The sequence below is a fragment of the Scomber scombrus genome, chromosome 6 (genome assembly GCF_963691925.1).
Source record: "Scomber scombrus chromosome 6, fScoSco1.1, whole genome shotgun sequence".
In the NCBI taxonomy this organism is placed as follows: Eukaryota; Metazoa; Chordata; class Actinopteri; order Scombriformes; family Scombridae; genus Scomber; species Scomber scombrus.
The window spans coordinates 15,218,622-15,246,333 of NC_084975.1; the positions used below are offsets into that span (position 1 = coordinate 15,218,622).

Here is a 27,712-nt window from a genome sequence, read left to right on the forward strand (position 1 = left end):
TTCCTTTTGAGATACAGAAAGTCTTGGTTAATCATTGTGCTAAATCTTTTTGGGCATAGAAGAAATAAGGAGTAATGGGCATGTGACACTCATGGATATATAAACACACTAGAGGTGTGATTCTTATGACTATATACATTATTCTGCAATAGTTGTATTTCTTATCAATGTCCCTATCTGTTTTCTGTACAATATTTACAACATCCTGATTTCTGGGCAATGTGCTAAAGGGGTGTGGACATCATATTTCTTTCTGTTTTTCTATTTGACTCAACCTACGTAATAATAATCTACACTCTGGTATGTCTTAATTACAATTTAGAGGTATTTATGGGATGATCCATTTCCATTTGAATAGCAAGTACAGATGGTGGAGGATCTTATTTCTGGAGTCCAGAATCTTTAATTTCTGTGTTTCTTCCCTTGTTATTGTTTAATCAGAAGAATGCGAGTGATTTCCGTCTCCTGTTATTTTTCTTATCGTCATCTATTTAATATTTAACAGTGGCTCTGAGTTTGCTGTGGATTGGTTGCCGTGAAGCCGTTGTCGGGACGATTTTGAGACATTGTGCTTTATGGCAGTCTGGTGCCGTAGGTTGCTCTTGAAACATCAGCATTCCAGTGTCATGATATCTGTAAAATAAGAACAAACAAGAAAGAACATTCAATAAAAATCTATTTTACAGTAATGTGTGTGATATTCTTATTCTTTTAGACACAGAAAGGGGAGGTCCATTCATTTGCAGGCCATTAGGGGGAGATATTTGTGTAGGGAGTTGCTCTCTGCAACTGCAACTCTGACTAAATAGGACTGTTTCTAAAGGAGAAAAAATACCATGTGTGCAGTAACATATCATGAACAATTCACATTCTCTTTGATGAGATATTTATAAAATAATTGCATTTGGTCATGTTCTTTATGTCTGAGAAAGTATTCAGGTGCTTGTGTGCAGAGGACAGATCAACCAACTAATCCCAAAGACGGCCAGCACTCTCACACATGGATCATCTTATCATATCAGTCCGCCAATTAGAAAATAAATTTGTTGTTCTATTTGATGTCTGACTTATACCAGAATCTGACCCTTTTCCTCATTATATAGTCTTTCTCTTCTACCTCCATGTCTGTTTTTTGTGTCCCTCCAATGTAGACACACTCACATAAACACACAAGCTCTCCTTCAGTCAGAAACATGCTGTGCCTTTACACAGCCGTGGCCGGCGCAGAAACTGATACCAGAGTCCTGCCCTGTTTTAATCTGTACTGTACCCAGAGTACAGGTGTCTTATCACTGTCCTTTCACAGCACAGGACATACCTGGAACAGAGATACAGCATAACACTGAAAGAGCAATCTGTGTCTCACATGTACCCAGCCAGGAATTGAATGAAAAAACAAGTATTTTATAAAACTGCCCAGAGTCTCTCTTTTTTGGATAACAACAAATAGTCCAAATAACATCAAGTGCAGTATGCTGCAGTGACCCCTGAAGAAAACTACAGGCTATATTAAATACTCAGTCATTTCACTGGTGCCTCACTAAACAGGAATAAGCAGGGAAGTTTAGTTACACTATTTCCACTATGTGAGAAATATCAGTGATAATTAAAGCCGCAGGCGGCGATGGCGGGCCCTCGCTCACCCATGCCACCGCGGGGCCTGAGGCATGGCGGGGCTGTGGCGTGAAGCAGAAAGTGAGAAAAAACCTGGAAGGAGGCCAAAAATGCAATGTTTCGTTCATCCAGTAGGGGGCAGTCACACATATTGTCTGGTGTGGTCTGGTGTGTTCAGGGCGGCCACTCATCAGTCATGTGAAGTTTGGAGTGAATTGGACAAAGCATGAAGGAGTTATGAGAGGTTGATGGTTCATCCACCAGGGGGTGGTAGAGTGTAACAAAACACAAGCGGTTGCGTTCAGGGTGGGACAGTGATTACACGTGAAGTTTTGTGGAAATCGCACAATGATGATGTAAAATATGGCACTTCCTGTTTCCACTAGGGGGCGACACGAGTGAGATCGCCTATGAGCGAATGGAGACGTTGAGGTCGGCACCCTGGACCTGTGTACCAATTTTCATGATGATACGAGTTCAATAAAGCCATCAAAAAGCCAAACGTATTTTCATGGCGAGGAATTGATGGTAGCCACGCCCCCACAGGGACGCCATTACTCGTAGCTTCACAGTCTTCATAATGTAGCTTCACCAACTGGTTCTGAATGAAGTTGATGGGGCAAAGTATGTAATTTTAATGAATCTTAGTTAACTTCCTGTTACCACCGGGGGGCGCTATGAGTTACGTGGGAAGTTAATATATCAGGACGTTCAGGGCGGAGCCATCATCATGTCCAGCAAGTTTGAAGCTGATTGGATGAAGTATGTGGGCGTGAGAGCCACTCGTATGTACATGGCGAGCACGCCAAAGTTAGTTGAGCCCTGGCAGACACGCCCTTTGACCTACGGATGCGCAGAGCACAACTTAAGCTCAGCTAGGTCTGGAGATGTTGCGTACCTAATTTGAACTTGATTGGCCGAACGCTGTGGGAGGAGTTAATTTTAGGCGGGAAAAATCAAAACCAAAATGGCCGACTTCCTGTTGGGTTGAGGTCATGAGGTCATGAGGCTTTTTTGCATATGTGGGTATAATACATATGTGTACCGAATTTTGTGAGCATAGGACAAAGTTAGCAAAATTCCCTATGGGCATTTTTGGACTTTGTAGGGGGCGCTATTCCGCCATTCTGCGTCGACCATGTGCGACCACCCAAAAATATCGTATTTCGGATGAGGCCGGACGTCCGTGCAAAAGTATAAGCATTTTCGCATTTGGGAAAGGGGCGAAATTGGGGCACGAAATGTCGGAATAATAATAATAATAATAATAATAATAATAATAATAATAATAATAATAATTAAAACTGCAAGCAGTGTCGAAGGGCCCTCGCACCCCCCCGTTTTCCCCCCAACTGTAACGCCGTAAGTGCACGTCGGTGCGTGCGGCAGTCGCAGGGCTGTCAAAACTGGCATGTAGATGTCTTTGCTCCTGTGCCTTTAATTGAACATTGTGTGCAGCGGTTAATGTCTCCACTAGATGGCAAACTAAGACCAGAAATGAGTCTGGGTGACTTCTCAGCACAAAGGAATGTGGGTGAAGGGCCAAAAAAGCGTCAAGATTGAGCATTTTAGCCTGGATGGCCGACTTCCTGTTGGACTTAGGCTATGGGTCCAAGAGGCTTTTTAGTGTGTCTGGACATGATACATGTGTTCACCGAATTTCGTTTGTCTACGTCAATCTGAGTGGAGGGGCTTGATTTTTTAAATTTTCTAGGGGGCGCTATTAATCAATTTTTGCGTCGGCCATTTCCCCGCTCCTTAAAATATCAAAGTTTTCTCCGGATCGGACATGATTGCAAGTTTTGGTGAGTTTTGGGGCATGTTTAGGCTGTCAAAGAGGCGTACAACTATAATAATAATAAAAATGATCCAGATTGAACATTTTAGCCTGGATGGCCGACTTCCTGTTGGACTTAGGGTATGGGTCCAAGAGGCTTTTTTGTGCATCTGGACATAATACATAGGCCTTGTCGATTTCATTTTTCTATGTCAATGTGGAAGGCGGGGCTTAAACTTTGAAATCTTCCAGGGGGCGCTGTGGAGTCATCTTCTCACTTAAAAATCCCAAACTTTGTCAGTAGTCAATATGTGTGACTGTTGACGTATGTGTACAATTTGGTGAGTGTAGGAGTTTGTGAAAATGTACAAAATGGATAAAGGCATTAGGGGGCGCTATTGAGCTGTTGTGCCACGCCCAGAGGCAGTTATGGTCTCAAATTAAAGTGCTCCTGAGTGTGAACCTATGTGGGAAATTTGGTGATTCTGTGAAGACAGGAAAGTCCTCTAAACGCAGAGGGAAAACCGGAAAATTGACGCAGGAAATGCACAATAACTCACTTCCTGTTAGAGCGAAAATTTTGAAAAAAATAATTTGGGGGTTTACCCATGAGTGCTATGAGTCCTGTAAATTTCACGAAGATCAGACACATTTTTTGGTCACATGACCTGCTGTTAGGGGGCGCTATGGAGACCCCTTGCAAGCACTTACAAGCACTGACGTTCCTTCATACGCAGGAACGTCAGTGCTTGTCGCAGTCGCAGGGCATTGACAGCAGCCATGTAAAGGTCTTTGCTCCTGCTGCTTCAATGGAACATTGTGTGATGGGGTTAATGTCTCCACTAGATGGCACACCAAGACCAGAAATGAAAGGGGATAAGGTATTCATATAATGGTTAAACTTTGAAATCTTCCAGGGGGCGCTGTGGAGTCATTTTCTCACTTAAAAATCCCAAACTTTGTCAGTAGGCAATATGTGTGACTGTTGACGTATGTGTACAATTTGGTGATTCTGTGAAGACGGGAAAGTCCTCTAAAGGCAGAGGGAAAAATGGAAAATTGACGCAGAAAATGCACAATAACTCACTTCCTGTAAGAGCGAAAATTTTGAAAAAAATAATTTGGGGGTTTACCCAAGAGTGCTATGAGTCCTGTAAATTTCATGAAGATCAGACAAAGTTTGTGGTCACATGACCTGCTGTTAGGGGGCGCTATGGAGACCCCTAACCACATCCACCCCCAATGATGTTGAAATTGAAACGGCTTGAACAGGTGTGACATTTTACGCACTGCATGTATAAACATCCGACAAAGTATTGAGGAGTTATAAGGAGTTGTTTGTTTATACAAACAAACGACTGCCACGCCCACCTGGTATAACGTAGGGAAAATCTGTTATCAAGTTTACATCATCAAGGTCTGAGGATGATACAGTTGGAATCTGAAGTCACTGCAGTTAAAACTGCAGGAGGAGTGCGTTATAGTACGAGGACTGGAAATGGGGAAAATGCCGGCAAAAATGCACCTGTGATCCAAGATGGCCGACTTCCTGTTGGATTTAGGGTATGGGTCCAAGAGGCTTTTTTGTGCGTCTGGTCATGATATATATGAATCCTAAATTTCGTTCATGTACGTGCATGTAGAAGGCGGGGCTTCAATTTTTAATGTTGTAGGGGGCGCTGTAGAGTCATTTTGCCACTTAAAAGGTTGCGGTTATACCAAAAAATAATATTCGTGAGTCTTGACAAGTGTGTCCAATTTGGTGAGTTTGAGAGTTTGTCAGTACATCCTAGGTGGGAAAAGGCATTAGGGGGCGCTACTGAGCTGTTGGGCCAAAATATTGGGCAAATGTGGTATCAGATGAAAGAGCTCATGATTTGAAACCTACGTGGTAGGTTTCATGATTCTGTGAACATCATAAAGTCCTCAAAGCGGTATTCGAAAAATGAAAATCGCTGCACGCCACGCCGCGTGCACAACTTCCTGTTTGGTAAAGAACTTCCACAAAATTAATATCTACATGATCCGATGACAGCTGTAACATACTTAAATTTCATGCTGATCCGAGAGTATTTTTGGACACATGACCCGACTTTAGGGGGCGCTAGCGAGTCCCATTACCACGCTTGCGTCCAATCACGTTGAATTAAATAAATTTACACCAGCTGCGACGTGTGTGCAGAATTTCATGAGTTTTCATGCATGTTCAGGCCCCCAAAAATGCAATTCATTATGCGTCTCTTGAATAATAATAATAATAATAATAATTCCGGCAATTACAATAGGTCCCTCACTGACTTGTCAGTGCTCGGGCCCTAATAATAATAATAATAAACATTACAATTTCAATAGGGCTTTCGCCAGGCGACTTGCAGTCGCCGCTCGGGCCCTAATAAAGGATTCCTCCGGACGCTGTCCATGGTGCTGATCAGGCTTTGAGTCATTCAGGGGAAGATTTGGCACACATGACAATTTTTCGGCTTGGTAATCAATTACAGAGCATATTTTCACCATGTGTGTTCAGCCTGCAGGTTGCCGAGCTTTGAAACAAGCCGCTGTGCAAGAAAGCACTGTCCCCTTTTCTAATGGGTGTGTGCCTGGTTCAGCTTTCAACAGCCGTATTGGTAAGTGAGGGTTTCAGCATGCTCAGTTTACCTTGACTGCTGTTGGAGCCCAGCAAGTTATTTAGTTATTGTCTTCTTATTCTTGTACTTTGTTGGCCTCCTGTGTGGCTGTGCCATTATTTAACTTTCTAAAAGACAATTTCCTGCCTCATCTTCTCTCAACTTGATATTGAAATAATATGGTTTTATTCAAAGGAATTATAGTTCAAATAACCTGGTAATATGGTTATTTTATCGCAGAGTCACACAACCTGCTTATTTAATGATCCTAAAGGGAGTTATTCCACACCTGAGACTTCTGTGATGTTTTACTCTTCTCGTCCACTGCCCTACGGAAGAAAGAAGTCTCAAAATGGGAATAAAATAACTACGAGAATCATGTAAACTGTTTCTGACTGCACTTCTGGAAACTGACACTAATGATAAAGTCTGCATGGTGGAGACTAACAAATCTTTCCCTTCTTTAAGATCTTCTTTCAAAGTGTTACCTGGTCATTCCACAAGCAGCGCATTTGACACATACACACATAAATGCATGGAGCTTTTAATTCTGTCACTTGTGAGCATTAGACATCACCATGCTTAGTTAAGCTTAGAGGTTTAGCTCATCAATGACAACTCTATGTAAGCTCTTTTCCTATAGAATACAGACAGAGTGTTTGAGGAAGCCTTCGATTGGAGAGGCGGACTTGAGACACAAAGGAGAATCTTCAGGAGAACAACAAACAACCAGACGTCTGTGCGGCCGAGGACTGCAGTGGCCAATCCATGGGTGTGTGCCTGAGTGTAGAGGGAGGGTCTTGCCTGGCTTTCATACAAAGTCCTATTGATCAGGCCCTATCGGAATCATCTGATAGCTAATCAATAAGCTACACTTCCTCTCAAAAGGAGGACCTTGATCCTTTGACCCCACAGTAAAGGCCCTGCACACACACACACACACACTTTCTCTTTCTCTTTCTGTCACTTTCCATTTCTCTGTCTCTTTATCTCTCTTGTAATAACAGTACACAACAATATGATAACCAAACGCCTGTGTAAACCAAATAACCAATATATATTTGAATGTTATTTTAATAAGTTGGATTTACAGTTGATTTTTTTCCCTTCACTGAGTTTATTTCAATTTGGGCCATAATTGTTTACGACTGACCGTTTCATTTTCCATTATTGTTTTTATTTCTTCTTGTGATTAATTTCACCTCTCAAAGAATAATTATGAGAGGATTGATTTGATTATGCCTTTGTTCTACTCCTATTGGCTCCATTGACTGAGGGAATGCCATGTTGCCATTTCGGGCGGATATATTTAATGATCACAATCAATGTTAAAGCTCTCTCTAGACTCAACTAACTCAATAAATATCTGCCAGGAGGAAATTTACCATCTAACTACAGCAGGCAATAAAATCCTGCTCCCTGTACGCCTCCCTCCCCCTGCTCTCTTTCCGTCTCTCTCTTTTGAGGATGGTATTGTGATTAAAACTGTTGATCAATTTTCATAAAGTCCTGCTGGTGAGTCGATGAGGATATTATTTCCTTTCAATATCTGCACATGTGCTTTGCTTGCAAACTGCTTTTTTGGAAGACATTTTTTATAATCATAGCAGGAAAAAGAAAAATTAGCTGATCATTCTCCCAGACTCCTTTATATTTAATTAGTGCGTTTTAATAAAAAAGATGTCTTCTTGCCAAAAAAGAGTCTGCTATTTGTGTGTGTGTGTGTGTGTGTGTGTGTGCGTGCGTGTATGTGTGTAGTTTAGAGGTAAACAGTACAGTGGGGCTGCCCCGTCTTGCTGTGCCGGATGCATTTCTGTCTGAGATGCAATGAACCAGTGGCACTAAAATAGACTTACGTTTGGCACACAATTAAAACAACACACTGCTCACTCACACACACACACACACACACACACACACACACACACACACACACACACACACACACACAGTCAAATAAGATGTGCAGTGTGTGGTCTGTGTGTGGCATGAGGTATAGCATTTTAAGTCGATTTTCCTCTTTGCAAATGATGAAAGTTGTGTAGTATGAGGATGTTGGCACATACAACAAACTACACATTTCTCTCCGTGGCCATGCTTTCTGTCTATCATATATTCTTTCATAAAGAGTCTTAGAAGCAGCATTAATAACATTTGGATCCAGATAGCTGTGATTCACCGAGCCTGTTCACAATCAAATGCACTTATTTCCCCCTGTAGATCTGCTTGTGCAATCTATAACTTTCTTTTTTTATTGAAGTCTCAACACAGCACCTTTGAGGAAATCCTTACAGCCCCAAATCCCCAGTGTGTCCTCACCATTCGACAGCATGACCTTGTAAACCCTGAGTTATTTTACTCACCCATTGTGTGAGAATAGAAAGAAAAGAGAGAGTGAGAGAAGGAGGGACACGGGGGGTTGAGAAAAAGAGCTCCTGCCTGTCACAGCTTTCAAACACAAAGAAAAATGAGCACTTGGGCTGAAGTACAATGATTAGCCCCTGTCTACAGATTCATCACACTATAGAGAGGGAGGGAGGGGGGGTGAAAGCGAAAAGGTGGAGTGGAGGAAGGTAGAAAAAAGCGGTAAAGGTATGAGCTGAGTAGAATAGAAGATGGAAAGACAATGAGGAGAAAATAGAAATAGAGGAAATAGAAAATAGGGCTGTTAGAGTGTGAGGGAAAGCTGAGCACGTGCCAGGCGGGGTGTAAGGTGAAGCATGCAAAGCTGCCGCAGAGTTAGGAGAAAAGAGGGGGAGGGAGGTTTTAGGGAAATAAAAGGCGAGGGGAGTGAGGAAAAGAGAAAGAGCAAAGCAGAGGCAAAGGAAGGTAAAATGAAATAAGAGGATTTGTCAGGCCAGTGGTTGGTGGCAGTAATAAAGCCTGCTAATCTGAGGGAGAACGCTTGGCTGCTCACACACTGACTCTCTTGACGCCCCACTTTACCACCGGGCCAAGCCAAGGTCACACACACGCACACACATGATCATGCCAGTCCAAACACACACACACACACACAAGTGCGTCTGTTTTCCACCTGAGCGTTTTTCCTCTTCGGGTGTGTTACTCCTGACCTCTTTCCTCAACACACACACACACCCACACCCACACCCACCCACACACACACACACACACACACACACACACACACACTCACACTCACACTCACACTCACACTCACACTCACACACACACACACACACACACACACACACACACACACACACACACACACACACACACACACACACACACAGCTTGTTTCTCTGCATCACTGTTGTTACACATCATCTTCACCAAACACCCCCTTCAGCCATGTTGATTTTGAAATGTAATTTTTCTCTGTTTCTTAACTGGCTCCGCCATGTGAATCAATACCTATCAAAACCATTACATAAATACATCTGTCACAAGCAGATAGTAGAGTGGGGATGTAATGTGTCTGGTTAAGGCCACCATAGGGTGAAAGGAGATATGCTGTGTGTGTGTGTGTGTGTGTGTGTGTGTGTGTGTGTGTGTGTGTGTGTGTGTGTGTGTGTGTGTGTGTGTGTGTGTGTAGGTGTGTGTGTGTGTGTGTGTGTGTGTGTGTGTGTGTGTGTGTGTGTGTGTGTGTGTGTGTGTGTGTGTGTGTGTGTGTGTGTGTGTGTGTGTGTGTGTGTGTTCTCAGAGGACAGCAAGTGTCATTTTGTGTGACCAGGTGTGTCGGGCGGAGAGAAAGGTTGTTATTGAGCTCTGGTAAATGACGCATAACCTGGTGCACCGCATACTTAGCCTGGGACCCCTGCTCTCTCTCTCTCTCTCTCTGTCAGTTGGCGTGTGTGTGTATGTGTGTAGTCGTAGGCATGTCTGTATGATGTCTTGAAGACTGCAAATCTGAACTGAGTTCACACTGAGGAATGAGTAAGTTTTGGAGGCACAATTGAGGCACTTGGCTGTATGAGCTACTTTGTGTGTGTTGTGTTCGCAAGGCTGTGAGTTAGATAACAATCCATACAACAAGGGCTAAATACTGGTGCTGACATGATTCATAAGATTTGGTACAGATATCAAAACAAGACTTTAAAAAAAACTAAACATAAATGTTTATTATGTAAATACTAAACATAAATGTTTATTATATAAATACTAAACATTTTTTAGTATTTTAGAAAAGAAACATGTTTCTCTCATATGTTAAATTATGTGTGACTTTATATAAAATTGTATAAAATAGACAAATTTGTGATTCATATTAAGAACTATTTCATCAAAAAATAAGTTAACAAGATCATCAGTCTCCTCACACATTTACACAGTTTTATACCCTGTGCTACAAACACATTTCAGTCAGTCTAAAAAAAAAAAATACAGAGTTTTGTACCAGCTCTACAGACACTCATACCTTCAGCAACTCAAATACATATAGTGCGTTAACACACACACCGTATTTCGAAAAAAATAAGGTTCTTAACATTGACTAGTAACACAAGTAAAACTGGGAGGGAGAGAGAAGTGTTAAATGTCCTCAACTGTCTCAATCTGGAACTATGACTTTCATAACCATCTTCTGTCCTTTACACTCTTTCAAACACACACACACACACACACACACACACACACACACACACACACACACACACACACACACACACACACACACACACACACACACACACACACCGTATCTCTTCTTTTTCGCACCAGTTTCTTGTCACTTTATTTGCTGTTACCCCCCCATCATCTTCCAGTGTTGTCATTGGCACTTTCAAACATCACTTTGCTGACAGCAGACACTGTGATTGACGGTGCAATGCAGATTTAGATGTCATGCTGAAATAGCACAATAACCTGCGAGCAGATAATCACCTCATTGAGAAACGCTCCGGCCTCTCTCCACTCACAATTACTATTGTGTATTTGATCATATAACCACTCTCCAACAATGCACTTAATGGGCTTATTGGCAGCAGACCAGAACTTGCTTGTAAATAAGCCTGATGGTGTTTGATTCTAATAAATTAGGCTCATATATGCAAACACGGTAAAATCATAACAATATCCAAATGTGTGTAGGCAGAAGTGGGGTGGTGACAGGTGGAGATTTATGCTGCTACCAATTGGCCAGCCTCATCACTCACTCAGCTATCTTCAACTTTTTTTTATTTGTTTAATTTCCAAATGTGATTGCTCCACTCCAGCTCGTGCTGATAAATGCAAAGGATCATGGGTAGAGGAGGCCATGATTAATACGCATCATTTTTCAACTGGACTGATCCAAAAAAAAGGAATGTGCTAAGAGCTCTAAGGGGGAATAAAAGCAATTTCTCCTGGGACATGATGTAACCGAGTACTGTAAGTTAAATAAATGTAAGATCACACAGTGCATTTTCTCTGTCTCTTTCCTTAATTGGTGCTGTTTGGGTGAAAAGCCTTTTAACCAAATAAAAAGCAAAAGCAAAACACACAGCGCTGACCTCATAGCTTCATGCTTGCATATTTTCCCTCGTTAGCATTCTTTAAAATAAAAATCCCCCATGTGGGCACTGAAGGTTACATACAAATATTTTCTGTCTGTCTTTTTATGTTCTTATTTATTCCTTCTGTCAACCTTTATTTAAACATGTGGTCAATGAGAGTTCTTTACTGTCTTTTGAAGGAAAATAAAGGCAGAAGTTCAACATAAAAAATTCAATTAGACAGTAAAACATACAAAATGGAACCTGATGTAAAAAGTAAAGAGCAAAAAAAATGAATCTAACCAGCAATAAATTTAATGAGCAATAAATAAATTATAAGCATATGGGATAAAAGACTAATTAACTTCAAGATGAAACTGCCAATACTACCAGTAACAACAACAACAACAACAACTTGGATATTTGAAGATTCCTGAAGATATTATATTTCATCGTTGAGAAAGACTTGCTTGCAATTATGGAAGAAAATAAATGTATGTGTTCACGGGAAGAGAGACTGTGTGTGTGTGTGTGTGTGTGTGTGTGTGTGTGTGTGTGTGTGTGTGTGTGTGTGTGTGTGTGTGTGTGTGTGTCTGCATGTGTGTGTGTGTGTGTATTATAAATGGAAAGAAGAAGAGTCACCTCTCAAAAACACACTCACATACCTACGAGATTAATTACAAGTACCGTGAATCACTGTGCAATTAATTAACTCATCCTTAGTAATGAGACTGCGTGCTTACGCGAGTGTGATTGTATGTGTGTGTGTGTGAACTGTGCACACTGTGTGTCACACAGACAGCCCCTCCATCTCTCCACCTCTCGCCCTGTCCCCTCTCTAATTGCTTCCCTCTCTATTAAAATGCAGTCTGCTGTGACATCACTCAACCCTCCGTTAGAGGAGGCCAGGACACAGGCTAATCACACACACACTCACACACACTAAGACACAGTTTATTTTACACAGCACAAATTGTTTGGATTTGGTATGTTGAGAGGAAACTTGAAAGTGAGGCAGGGAGTGAGATGAGTCTCGGCAGGAAACAACAGTGGCCTTAATGACGCATTAAACTTGTGTCATCCTCAGGAAATCACTGAGTTCACATTTGTGTATGTGTTACTGGAAACACTGACCGAACTGTATCTGAGTCTGTATACACCGTTGTGTGTTGAAGCCTCAACAATAATTGTTATTGGCTTTCAAGGGGAATGATATTATAGCAAAATTACCATATTATGTTAAGATTTTATGTATTTTTTTCCAGATTAAATATTATTTGTAATTAGAAATTAATTAAATTCATGATTTAAGTATTTTCAACAGTTATTATTGTTGTTTCTATTTGATCTTATTTCTATTTACTATATTTTATATGAACATCAGAATCAGGCAATTAACTGTTCATCGCAAACTGATGAAATGCATCCTGGCATACACATAAGTAAAAACACAGTATACAAAAACACTGCAAATAAACATGTAAAAAGGTATAATATCTTAATCAAATATATACATTAATGTCTTAGTTAACAAAAACTGAAATAAAGTGAATTAACCATTGTCACATCTTGATATAACAGAACAATATTTGTATTGATATGGAGATATATGAAGTCCTGATGTATTTGGCAGGTAAATATTCTTTTCAGGATGCATTAATGTCTGGTACTTTATAGTTTTTTATAGGGTTTGAGTACATAGACACATAACAGGGTACATATCGGGTGTTATTTTTAGCTATTTTTCTTTTCTGATTCATCCGAATTCGAGATGAAAAACATGACATAAACCAGCAAGTAGTACCTAATGCCCCCTCCCTTCTGTCTTTCGCCTCATCCTCTCTCACTCAGAGCTAATCTGATTGGTGCATAAATCATGCTGACATCAGCATGGGTGGAAGTTGGCCTACTCCTACACATGCACAGACACACATACACACACACACACAGAGACTGAGGCTCCTCGGTGAGGTGAGAGCAGCGGCGTGCTCCACGGTGATCATGAGGACAGTGGATAACAGATCTCTCTTTTATCATTCTCTGACTTTCCCTGACATTTAAAAAGCCATTAACACCACTGAGATTCACTCTCATGTACATTTCATATGGAAGCAACCCCCCCACCCCCACACACACTCACACACACAGACACACATATGCTTGCTTGCCACTCACTCACAGTGGTTTCTACACACTGGTGTGTGTGGTAATGATCCCAGTGATAACGCAAAGACCAAATGACACAGGCAGAGCAGTGAATTATACCTTAATAAGCTCTTCACACTGGCCCTTCTTTTCTGTAAGATTAAAGAAAAGAGATCCAGCCCACTGCTAGTGTATTTTAATAGTGGTAAGACCCAGCAAGTGATACGCTTATTGATCTCTTGTTGAAATCAATGACGTTTTGGGGCATTGATATCCTTGATCAGAATGCAGTCCCACCCCTTCTTTCCCCCATGCTGACAAATGTACAGTAAGTGGCTGTAGTCTTGGAGTGACTGCCTTTGTGAATGGTAATTATCCACCAATTCAGCCATATATACATGAGTATAGTGTAAACATTGACAGCATAATACTATTTACTGCTGAGCACTGTATTAATTTATGGCCCATTATTGTAAAGCCCATCATTACAATGCGAGGGAGCATTTATTGTAATCAGAGTACTGATAGAGAATGGAAACATTGCTAATGTATGTAATGTACTCACACACAGTCTGCCTGACAAAACTGTACAGTAGCTAATGTGGTGAATGACATACGGCCTCACTCTTTGTTGTTAGTATTTATTAGCAGCGAGCAGAGGCCTGAGTGCGAATCAGCTATCGACTAATTATATTCCATTGTGTCTGCGCGGAAAACAAGAAGCAGATATGCTCCGCACTGATACAATGGTCACCCCACCACTTTATCTGCAGGATGTTAAAAAACTGAAACTAAGAGTTTGTGCTGGGCCTGCAGTATGACTCATGAATAGCCATGATATACAGCAGGTACAGATATTGAGCTCAGTAATTTAAATGCATATTATTGTAATTCTGCAGATGGCAAAAGCACTTTTGGTGAATATGGATTGGACCTTTTTAAACTCCTTTGAAGACATTACTAAATTGTATGGCCCTGAGGGCATACAGAGACATTTAAAAGACAGGAGAGACAGGAGACATGTTTGCATTTGGAACAGGAAAAAAAGAGGACAGACAAAGTCAGATAGGTTTTTAGGGCTCGGTTGACTCTTGGTTTCAGGCAGTAGGGGTCATGGGTGTGAAAAAGAAATAACTGGCATATTCAAAGATAAAAGGGGCAAAAAATTACATGAGGGAGGAGACGTGTCTTTGAAATATTCAGAAGAGATCTAATGTCAAGGAGAGAGGCAGAAATACTTGACTTCTGAGCAGAGAGAAAGGTTTAATACCTTTAAAACACACTCCTGGAGCATTTTTGTATTTTTTACACTGAGAAGGTGTGCCTGCTCCTAAGAAGGTGTTGCAGAATGAATGTGTCTTTTTTTAGGACAGCTAAGGTTTGGAGCGTGCGTGCATTGGAAACAACACCCAGAGGTGTGGGTGCACACAACCCTGCAGTCATATATGACTGTAAAATTGAGCAGGTTGGCTCCTACAAATATTTGGGAGTGATGATGGATAATCAACTTAAATGGAACGAGCATGTTGACTTTCTGTGTGGCAAATTAGCCCAAGACTACATTTCCTCCACCGACTCAGATTGTTTGTTATGAGTAGTGAAATTATGTTAACATTTTACAATGCCGTCCTAGGTAGCCTGATCAGATACGGCTTAGCATCCTGGTTTGGCTCCCTCACTACTCAAAGCAAATCTAAGATAGAAATAATGGTAAAAGCTGCCATGAAAATTATCGGAACCAAAAACTATCTGTCCCTTCAGACAACCTTCGAGGAAACGGTAATCAAACAATCTTATCATATCTTGAACGATACTTCACATATTCTGTTGCCAGAATATGTACTCTGTTGCCAGAATATGTACTCCTATCCTCAGGAACGAGATATAGAGCCTGTAGGTACAAAACTAACCGTTACAGGTTCTCCTTCCTTCCAACATCAATTGCTCTTCTTAATAAACAACCTGTCAAATTTAAATCTTAATCTAATTATTTAATTAATTAACTTGGAACTCTTGCACTTCATCCTTTTTAAAAACTTGGCCCCTGCCCTGTGGTTTATTGTATTATTGTACTTTTACTCTCTTAATTAAGCCACTGGTTCTTAGGGTGAGTTCCTTGTGCACAGTAGTCTCAACTTTTTTTTTTAGTCAACTTTTTAAATGTTAAAACATTTTTTTTATTCTTGTATAAATCGGTTCCAGCACAAGTCACTTTTAATCTACGTGCAATATTTCTTATTAGGTTTTAGTGCAATATCTGATGGATTATCCAGAAACCACAGTAATGTGTAGACTGTCAATGTTCCTGTATGTCACTTAGGTCGTATGTAAATTTAATGTGATTGTAGCCACTATACACTGTTGCCCAAGACAAATTTCCTCCTTGAGGACAATAAAGTTTATTCTGATTCTTATTCTGATTCTGAACAGCTGGATTCTGGGTAAATACTTTACTGGGGGAAAGAGAGGAGGAGGAGGAGATGGTGGAGGAAAGGATCTAAACAAAGAAAGTCCTATTCTCTCTATCATCCCATATGAAGGTCTGCTCAGCTGAAGATATGGCACTGACAGAGTTTGACTTTCTCTTAGCTGCACTTTTAATGCTGCAGGCCAAGCAGCCTGCGACTCTAGATAGTAGGTATACTTACTCCTATCTGTTTTCATCATGTGTGAGAAAGTTTGGCATTAACTCACATCTCCATTATTATAGTTTCCACTCACGCTGATATGCGGCTGCGTTTTATCTTCGTTCATGAGCATAATGAGCTCAAAGACTGAAGATGCTCCCTAGAGTGATCCGTTGTTTATCATTCCTTCTCCACTTGAGTTCTATTTTGTCTATCATCCTCCTCTGTGCATCACTTTGTATTCAGTGCAGTGTTATACAGTAGTGTCTGGTCTCTGTTGTGCTGTGTTGCAGAGGAGTGTAATGCACTGGGTCTCACCCCGTGTCCATCACTCTGCCTGCTGTAAGTCAGGCAGGCAGCCAGACAACCTCCCACCAGAGAGAAATAGATGAATGGTGGGATTTGGAAGGGGAAGTACAACAAGAAGGGGAGGGCTGGTGGTGGTGGGGGGCAGTATGACTCAGGGTGTTGATGCTATGTCAAAAGTGTATTTGAAAATTGTTTAGAGGAAGGAAGGGGAGGAAAAGAAGAGAGAAAGAGGACTGTTACAAAGATATAATCATGAATGGCGATGAGAGAGGAGGAGTGAGTGAGCAGGTTAGAGATGGAGAGAGACCTAGTGAGTTATGGGGAAGCTAGAGTGAGTGAGATGGTAGAGAGAGAGAGAGAGAGAGAGAGAGAGAGAGAGAGAGAGAGAGAGAGAGAGAGAGAGAGAGAGAGAGAGAGAGAGAGAGAGAGAGAGAGAGAGAGAGAGAGAGAGAGAGAGAGAGAAGCGAGACAGACAGGATGAGTTATAGACCCAGAAAGGGAGAGAGAGCTTTCACACATGGAGACAGCCTGGTGATTTAGGGCTAAAGGACACTGAGACAAGCTCTGCTGTGAAAGGTGATAGACCTAAAGAGTAGTAACAGATCCTCTGCAACACTACAGCGCAGACTGTGTCAGCATTGGAGCATCTGTGCCTCCTCTCTTATCTTATCTACGCAAGCATTCATGCACCACATGTTATGAAGACAAGAGCATAACGAGAGCACTTTACTATTTGACAGAGACACTTTCAAATGAAAGCAGTAAGCACATGTTTATCTTTTTCAAGATGATTTGATAATGCATACACACACACACGCACACACACACACACCCACACACACACAAAACAAAAAATATAAAATGGACTGCATGCCACTAAAAAACAACAAGTCCTGCAACAGAAGAGGTTATTTGTTGTTGCCTGTAAAATGACCCATATTATGAGAGAGTTTTACAATCTGATTCTCCATTGACAGGACGCCTTCTTGATTTCATATTATAGTAGTCAGGATTGTGGTCATGCTTAAAAGAAACTGACTTTTGTTAAGAAACAAGAAGCAAACAATAGTCTCCAGTGTTAATGTCACGTTTTGCACAGTGCTCTAACAAAGTGGTGCTACATCTGCAATTGCTTCAGAGAGACAACAGTATTCTTCAGGTAAGCGTTAAAATAGGTTGCTTTAGGCTGTAAGTGCAAGAGCTGACCTGAGAATTAGTCCATTGACTGCAATTTTTTCAAAGATTTCAACCCCAAAATGAAAAATAAAAATCTAGTCACAGCATCAAACAGTAAAACTGGCCAAGTCATCAATCAAAAGTAAGTGTATGACTGGAGGAAGAATAAAGAGCATATCTTTTATCGTGTGACTTGAGTTGGTCTTAAGTTAAGATTTTTTCATAGTTATGAGGACTGACTCAAAATGCAGCTTGAGGATTTGCCAGAGCACATGTAACCCCACTAGCCTCGCACTAACACTGTTTGTCTATAAACACTGTTACAGTTGAGTAACCCGGTATATACATATATGTCAGTGTGTGGGTATGTGTTGGTACAGAGACAGCTCTTTAATAGCTGCAGGTATTTGTATGGCAGTGTGGTCGTGTCCATATTTGGGCCGGTGTGAGGCGGTCACTGATCCATCTGACCTTCTGGCTCATTTGCATGCGCCGGCCCCCCCTGACTGAGAGATGCCATGACCTTTATTAGCTAATTAAGAAACATAACAGAAATAAACCTGACAGAATGGGAGTGGACATACACACACACACATACACACACGCGCACACACTCAGCGTGGTTGCCGACAGAATGAGGATGGGGAGGAAAGGGAGCAGACGGGGCAGACTGGAGAAAAAAAAGACATGAGCTGAGAGAAATTTGGCATTCATCAAATGGAAACAACCACAGCTACACGTCCACGTACAACTGTGTGTGTATTCACTATAGCAGTCCTCTTGTAAGAAGCGTTACCACACACACACACACACACACACACACTCTTAATCGTTACATTTGCAAGCAGACATTCAAGCATTATAGTATTATAGAAGTAGTTTCTCTTAATCACATGCTGAGCTCCTTTAAATCTCTGTGTGCTGGAATAAGAGAAGCAAATCTCTCTGTCTCTGCTGTCTGCTGCCACTTAAATGTAGTCGGCCTCTTGTTCTCTCCTCCCTCTCCCACTAAGGACTCATAATAAGCTGCTAGACCCCTCAGGCTATAGTAGGAGGAGAGGTGTGTGTGGCTGTGTGTGTGTGTGTGTGTGTGTGTGTGTGTGTGTGTGTGTGTGTGTGTGTGTGTGTGTGTGTGTGTGCGTTTTTGATCCACCACACAGTGGCACAGCAGCAAGATAAACACACAGACAACTACAGTATGCACACATACCTGCAAATTTCTGGATACATTTGCAGTGACAAAAAACACAGTTACACACACAATTAAATACACACAACACAAGCACACACAGACGCACAAATTGGGGGTGTTATCTCCAAACCCTCCCAGTGTTCATTCTGTGTTAATCTGAGCAGTAATCTGCAGAGTGGGCAGATTATCATCTGACAAGCACCATTTTGAGGTTTGTAGGATTACGCAATCAACTTCCCTCCTACAGTACATTGCATAGCTGAAGATACAATGGAAACATACGCACGCACATACGCACGCAAGCACGCACACACGCACACACGCACACACACACACACACACACACACACACACACACACACACACACATACACACACACACACACACACACACACACACTTATTGCACACTTATTGACACTACTAAAATAGTGAGAGGCTAACATACTTTATTTTATGTGCAGTTTTCATTGTATTTTAATTTTTTTAAATGTACCATAATTTGTTTTCTGGCAACTTTCACAAAACATTCCATAACACACTAAAAATAATGCAATGTACGACAAACATAACATTAAAAACAAATGGCTCTACTTTTTTTTGTCAATAACAGACTGGATTTAAAACACCCACATGTTTCCATGACACTTTCAGAGAATATGAGCAAGATCTCTCACCAGGTGAGAGGTGATGGAGTGAATGAGAGAAACTGAGAAACATGAATGGGATGGTGGAAAAAACCGACAGAATGAAAGCTGTGACCTCTTGGTGCTAGAGCGTGTCAGTCTGTCTCTGTCACAATGACAGGTCTGCAACAACGGGGAACCCCTAACAGAAAGCAGCTCAGTCCACATGGTCCAAACTGCACACAAGGGCTTCACAGGCTGACAGACAGAGCCAAGGGCTGTCCTGTCCATAGCATATCACAGTGCAGTCTGTGGTGAAGTCCCACAGCCTAAATGCTTATCTAACTGCCACAGACCACCGTCCTGTTTTTTTCACCTATGTACACAGAAAACATGTTAATAGAGAAGAAGTGATGATACTGCAGACCTGCAGTATCATAAAAAAATCTAAAAATTAAACTTTAAATGCTTGTATTCATTTTGAGAAATCAGAATCTAAAGCTAGTTAAATTTGATAACCGATTGCTCACTTTTGTGACATGAATGTAACAGATGTACTGTGGTGTGAAATCAATGCGAGAAAGTACAACTCATTTTCCTGTTTCAATTTGTCAATCCCTCTGGAAACATGTAAGAGGCTAACTTTTTTCTTTTTTGGGAGTGGGTTTCAAACCAGTGGGGAGAGCAAGTTGATTGCATAGCCCACAAATCAGCAGGAGAAAGTTGAGTTAAACTAGTCAAAACAATTGACTTATCACACATAGGTGTCACTGATGACATTAATAATTGATGCTTTGTGTTGTGAAAACAGCTGGAACAGAACTGTCATTTCTGTTATTGGATGCACCTGTGCTTTCCCTGCTATGACAAGTCAAAATGTCTACTGTGAAAAAAGTCTGTGAATGCGATTATTTGAGAATGAAGAAAGTAAAGCAATTAAGGTTTATTCAGAAGGCAAAAAACATTACAAAACATATACTAACACAAAACGTTTAGGAACCACTCTGTTAAATAGGAATGCACATAATTTTGATCCCAGGGAGTCACTGCAGTAACACGTGTATGATGTATGGTCTTAACTCATTTATTTGATCTATTTTAGATACTGCATGTCTTCCCCCTCCTGCTGCATATTCTCCTTTCCCCTCTGTGTCCCCATGTGTCTGTCTATGTGGGCTTTCTTTGTATTTGCCACTCCGGCTCTGTAGCGTGATGGCTGAGGCTGTGATTTTTATCCTCCCAACATTCCAGTAAATACTCAAACAAAACGCAGCGCACTCCGAGGAGCCTCAGGCCAGGGCAATCAATCAGGGAGAAACAACACAGAGATCAGGCTGTTTCTGCTCCATAAAACAGCCTTCAGAACAGCAGCAGCCATTCAGTGTCTGGGATGTAGAAATAATACTCTCTTGCTTTCTCTCTCTGTGTATTTCTGCCATCCTCCCTTTCAATCACTACATCAAAAACTGTCAAAAATCCTGCGGTGAGAGCTGTAAACACTATTTGTGATGGCGCGTCTTCTTTACTATATAATTTATCCAGCTGGTTGTCAGCACAACCAGTTGAGTGTTTCTCAAGAAAACCTGGTGGCGGATGAAAGGCAATAAATCTGTAACAACTCCAAACCAACACAAGAGCTTGAATCCTAAACGTGGGTAATGCAATAGAAAGTCAGCAGAGTGTTTTCTCTGACTTACAGGCTATAGGATCAGGGATAATGTTGTATAAATATTTGATGGTTTCCTAGCAGGGTCTTATATAGCTGAGAGAGTGCAGCATTAAGCTTGATGATCAAGTAGAACTTCAAGGCATGCTTTCACACACATAAACACAGATACACATGCATGCACACACAAACATACTCAAACAGAATTCAGGTACGGTCAGTGCAAACACACACTCACGCACGCACAAACATACACACATAGGCAGCACAGACTTGCACTCTCTGTCTGTCTGTCTGTCTGTCTGTCTGTCTGTCTGTCTGTCTGTCTGTCTGTCTGTCTGTCTGTCTGTCTGTCTGTCTGTCTGTCTGTCTGTCTGTCTGTCTGTCTGTCTGTCTGACTCGACACTGCATTGGGTTTCACTTTCTGTGTGTGCTTGGTTTACAGATATTGATCATGTCTCGCTGAGTTTGCAGTGAAAAGAGTGAAAATTCTTTACATCTTTGAGACTGCTACCACTCTCACACAACAACTTACACTTTGATAGGAACTGCAGAAAACCTTTGACGCTCTGCTGCAAACATGAGCAAGAATTAGAAAGCCAGTGTAGAGTTTTGTTAATGTTCTACAACACAAGTGAAGCCAAAATTAGTTAGCAGAAACATGACTAACAAATGTCTCAAATATCATTATGTATTTCCTTTTAGTATTACAGATTAGGACTGTGTTAAATTGCTGAGCTGTTATAGCTGCCCCCTCTACATCCCTAGAAGAAAGTCCCAATTTTTCTCCGTCTTGCAAGTGTGAAATGTCAGCCGGTGTATAATCTTACAGCAATCAACCCTACTGAGAGCAGAGAGACAAAAAGTGTTTTTCTACTTCAGAGCCGTATGCAGATGGCAGCTGATGTATTATATTAACCTTTGCTATTCTAACTCCTGTCTATACTATGCCCGCTCACACACACACACGCACACTTTTTCTCTCACACACACACACACACACACACACACACACACACACACACACACACACACACACACACACACACACACACACACACACACACACACACACACACACACACACACACACACGTATGGCATACTAATCATATTGATCCACCTTTAGAGAGACAAGCCTGTCGTTTTTTTCTCCATCCTGGTCAAAATCTCTGTTTGAGTTGTTACAGTAGGAAAAGAATTGCAATATTTTATTATTAAGATATATTGTAAGTGTGAATAACATTTCCTGAGCAACCCAAAGTGAGTAAACCTGCCATGTGTGCAGTATATTTTATACAAATTAATATGATAAATGTCAGGGCTCAATTTTTTCTATGCTTTGGATAGCTTGTCAGTGGTAGCTTTTTTATTTTAGACAAATGGGCTCCTTGGTTTTAGTGTCACTCCTCTTTTTGTCTACTGAATCGCCAGTTTTAGCGAGAAAAAAAAGAGCAGAGGGAGGATGAGAGAGGAGGCAAAGTATAAAAACAAATTGGCACAGAGGGATGAGAGTGAGATATCAAAAGACTGGATGGTGAGGGATGAATGAAATAGTGTATGAGACGTACTGTGGTCTCTGAGGTCAGGGTCTATATCACTCTGTGCTTCTGAAACAACAACCACCACAACAAGCGCCGGGGAGCCAACCAATCTGGGCTACTGCATTGTTCAGTATCTGCTGAAGAAAACAGCTCGGTCCCTCCATTCCTCTCTCTCTTTCTTACACACACACACACACACACATACACACACATGCAATCACTCCTCACTGTTCATATCTGGAAAGAGAGAATAGAGCGTGTTCCTTATTGTCCCCTTAGTGGTGATGTGGGGGTGTGTGTTAGGGCTTGATTGTTACTGGTTTACATAAGGGTATTAAACTCTAGCATAGCCCTATCTATCTGAGCCAGGCAGATATATTTGTGTTGTGGTTCCTTTATGCATTTGTTATTTCCAAAGAGGATTGGGATACACCAGTGGAAGAGAGGATAGATAGCCTGCTGATATTACCCTCTTCCTCTTTCCCTCGCTTCTTCCTTTTTCCTCTAAAAACCAAACTCTTGTGTGTTTGCGAGTGTGTAAATGTGCATCATTATCTGTGTCTGTGTGTGTGTGTGTGTGTGTGAGTGTGAGTGTGAGTGTGAGTGTGAGTGTGAGTGTGAGTGTGAGTGTGAGTGTGTGTGTGTGTGTGTGTGTGTGTGCGTGTGTGTGTGCGCGTGTCTGTGTGTGTCTGTGTGTGTGTGTGTGTGTGTGTGTGTGTGTGTGTGTGTGTGTGTGTGTGTGTGTGTGTGTGTGTGTGTATTGCATCCAGAAACAAAAGCGGGTAATTAATTAAAGAGAAGTGCACATTGGCACCATTGTCCTGTTCAACAACTCTAACAGCATTCAGCAAAACATCATTCAGTGATATTACTTGTAATAATAGCTGTTGTTTCAATCTGAAATAGTTTAAAATTGGGCATTTATTAGCATTATTGTGTAGAGGCATTTGGTAAACATCATGTGCAGACAAATATTTACTGTCTATTTAAAAGTCAATCAAGTACATAGCTATATATGTCTGTAAATAAATCCCCACAAGCACTGTATTGTAATCACCTTCATGTAGTGGTACAGTTAAGAGTACTGTTTTCTTTAACGAGTAAAGGATTAACAGTTACTAAACCCAATAATGTCCTATTATTTCCACATTTTGGGGGTTGGCTTGTTCACTGTCTTACTGCGAGTTTGATAGTGTGTTAAAAATGTTGTCTCTGTTCATTCAGTGGCGAAACTGGGGCCTGTTTCACAAAATCAATTCATAAGCACAAACCGTGCAAATGTCCCTTTTCACAATGATTGTCGTATGCAAATTGCTGATAAATCAGTACTCTGCAGTACTCTCGCATGGTCATGCATGGGTCGCAAATGTGGAGTTTCTTTTGATTAGTTAAAAATGTCAAAATAAACTTGAGAGGAAATTAACTTATGGTGCAGGTCGCAGCTTGCATGTTGCAACCTTGGTGAAACGAGCCCTTGGTCCAAGAAGCATTGTTAAATACTCCCAAGCAGATGCGTAGTATCTCTGTTTCTACTTCTTTCTGGAGTCCAATCGGAGGATGCATTCCACACATGTGCAGTAGATTGGCTTCTATTGATTGTAGCGTAGTGGTGCACCGACACAACACATTGGCCTATGCATACGCCCTCTGATGACGAAATTTACTTGCCGATACAGAAAGTAACATTGGCTTAAGCTTGACACTGGAGCTGTGGAAGCAGAGAACCAGTTTACAAAAATAAGCCTTTTACTGTTGAGTATAATAATTACTTTTTAAAAGAGTACTATCAATAAGTAATTAATCATACTTTTAATTCTAGTACAAACCTCTAACTATTTGTACTTGTAATTGAGTTTCTACAATGTGGTATACCATTTTCCATCACATACCATCACAGACATTTTGACTTGTCCAAGCAGGAAAAGCACAGACGTAAATAATAACATTAACAAAGTCTCCATTCATTTAATTGTCTCAGTGCACGTTAGTTAGTGAGCAAGCACAATATCAGAGCCCTGGAACTGATTCACCTGAATGTGATTCACCACCATTAATGTCTGCTGTGAAAAGAGTCTGTTGCTATTTCAAGTATCTGGAATCTGGATACCTCTTCTATTACAGTTGAAATAAAAATATATCCAAATTCACAAAGTTCAAATTTATTCTGTTTTGCATATTTACTATGCCCACCTCTGAGAAGACAGCAGTTATTTTGAGAATTCCCCAATCTGCATGTGTCTGTGCACTTCTACAGGATCAGGCAGGAGAGGTTAAATCAAAGTGGAGTCAATAACTTCATCCCTCCCTCCTGGTCTGCTCTGCTGTGCTGCTGGGAACGCCTGCTGCTCGCTCTCTGGCTCGTGAAAGTGGAGGACAGGTTGGGGTTCAACACTTTCACAAACACTAAAGGAGTCGTGCTGCTAATACAGAGAATGATCTAAGACTCTGGCACACACATATAGAGACACGCATTTATCCACACACATACACACACACGCCAAGAGAGAGGCTTCCTCACTGTGTCTGAGAATGATAATGAGCTAAATTCTCTTTTCTCCCAACCAGTCCAGTCATGGCCACAGCCCCAGCTAAATCAATATCATCATCCATAATCTTTATTGTGGGATGAAACACAGCATAAATCAGCACAAAGCCTTTCACACATCCCTCTCTTTAGCTGCCTCCAATTGCTTCAGCACTCTCCTGGGCCAACAAGGCTTTCTTTTCAGTACAGAGAGATTCTCTCCTGGTGTCTCCAGCCTCTGCAGTACCTGCTCATGTATCATATCAGATATTTGTTTGGTGGTTTTTGACTGTGTTCTGTCTGCATCAGGTGTGTAAGGTGAGCTAAGAGAGTGATGCGTCTATTTGTGAGGAATGAATCGCCTTCTCGGCTTCTACTTGCAGGCGACCAGTGTTGTTAAATCTTCCATAGCAAAGTGTCAGTTTGAGCAGGACAGTGTGTGTGTGCGTGCGTGTGCGTGTGTGTGTGTGTGTGTGTGTGTGTGTGTGTGTGTGTGTGTGTGTGTGTGTGTGTGTGTGTGAGTTGTTCTGCGTTTCGAAGTATGTGTGTGTCTTCCAGCTCGGCTCTCTTTGAGTGTGAGTAATGAGGTTTGGAGAAGAAAGCTTAGCCAAATCCTCTCATCAGTCTTCACTCCTTCAATACCCAATCAGCAGGCTAATTCAATACCCAATCACAGAGCTAATAGCATCCAGCCAAGAGAGGGACCAATGAGAACTCAGCTAATGGACCTTGGGGAATAACTAGCTGGACAAAAAGTTAGTGCAAAAAGAAGGCAGAATTTCTTTTTCCGTAAAGAAAATGTACTGTCTAACGATCTCAGTTTGGTTTCCAATCGCCTGCCACTGTAGCTGTGAAGCTGAGGAAAAATCTCTCATTAAACTGTTGAAGACACTTGTGTTTACTCAAGCATGTCAAAGCAATGAGTGTGATGTTGCAGCCAAATCAGCAACTAAAATTAAAAAAAGAAAGATATTTTAGTCATTTTCCACAGTATCTAAGTTTAGAGCTTGTTTTATTATAGAATTACAGCCTTGTTCCAGCATTATACCGCGCGTAGCTCTATGACATTTAACATGCAAACACATTCACATCTCCCTCACTCATTTTTCCCTCTGGAGCTGTGAACGGTGCACAGGCTCGCAGGAGTGTCCCAGCCATTGTAGTGTCACAAATCCCCCCTTCCTGACATGCACTGAATAAACTGTCACAGGCGTTATATAGTGTCTCCATAAAGCCTACCATCAAACAGTTACTACCTCCACAGCTTCAGTCCACTGCACCAACATCACAAACAAATCACACTGTGGTGCGTCCCGCTGTTTTCAGGTGAGTGTGTGTTTGTGTGTGTGATATACTGTAAAGTGGGCTGCATACATGACTGTGTTTTCTGATATGATCATACACCATATAACCCTCTATATCCTGCTCAGCTGCAATCCATACTGACCTCCCTTCCTCAACCTTCCTTCGCTAAAAGCTTTCCAATGAATTTCATGACGCATATACAGTTTCCTGCTTTTCTGTTTTCTGTCGCTGCGCAGTTCTGTGCTTGATCAGTAAAAGGGTGCATCAGCATTCATCACATGTTTTCTGGTAGTGTGATTCTATGGCTTGTTTAATCTAAGCTATAGTGTCAGTCACAAAAAATAAGAGACAGTGAAATCTACTTTAAAAGAAACACAGATGTGTGCACATTTCTGGGCCTGTTTTTGTTTTTCCTCTGTCTTGCAAACATAGAGAAAAAACATAGACATCACTTCAGGTCAGAATAGCTACACTTAAGTTTATCCTATATGAAACATTCATTTTTAACGTTATGTTTTAGTGACACCCCCCCCTCACCATTTTCACTGGCACACAACAACCACAGGAATCAAGAAGCAACTTCTTCTGTGCTATTATCCTTAATAAACCAGAGTAAAATGCAAAAGACTTGAATTTTGACTTGACTCAAAATGCAACATGTTGTGGCTTTAGAAAGAGATAAGAAAGGAAATATTTCGGAGATCCTCTACAGGAGCGGTAGAGAAGACAGTTCCAGAGAGAGTGTGTACATCATGAAAACAAATTTTATCACAGAATAACCGTAACAGCCTTACAGGCATTGAACATCACACACACTAATGATATACTGCACTGTACAGCAGCGTGAGAGCATGTGAAGAGGAAATTTCCCTTTAATCTTCTTCATGGCTACATCATCTTTTATTGGTGAACAAAGTGAATCCCAGGCTCAGCCCCGTAGAAATGACAATTGATTTGCAGGTTATTTCCTGCTTCCTGTGAGCTAATTGAAATAAAGTGGGATGGTAGACTCAGGCTCTGCAGCATCTATCAATACTGCAGTTGTACAGTACATACAACCTTGTGCCTTCTGCTGCACCCACCAGGCCCAAGAAATATGTGTTTTATTCGTTAAAATCCTTACAGTGCTTCTGTTTTATATGTGCTCA

General features: G+C 41.3%; 1 protein-coding gene across 1 annotated transcript in view; it reads right to left on the bottom strand.

Annotated features, from left to right (window-relative positions):
- Positions 1 to 531: 531 nt before the first annotated feature.
- The window catches only part of LOC133981911 (transcription factor Maf), a 50,242-nt gene continuing 23,061 nt past the window's right edge, over positions 532 to 27,712 (bottom strand). Inside the window, exon 3 of the mRNA XM_062420784.1 lies at positions 532 to 633. The gene's annotated coding sequence lies outside the window, so the exon portion shown is untranslated. The remainder of the gene's footprint in view (positions 634 to 27,712) is intronic.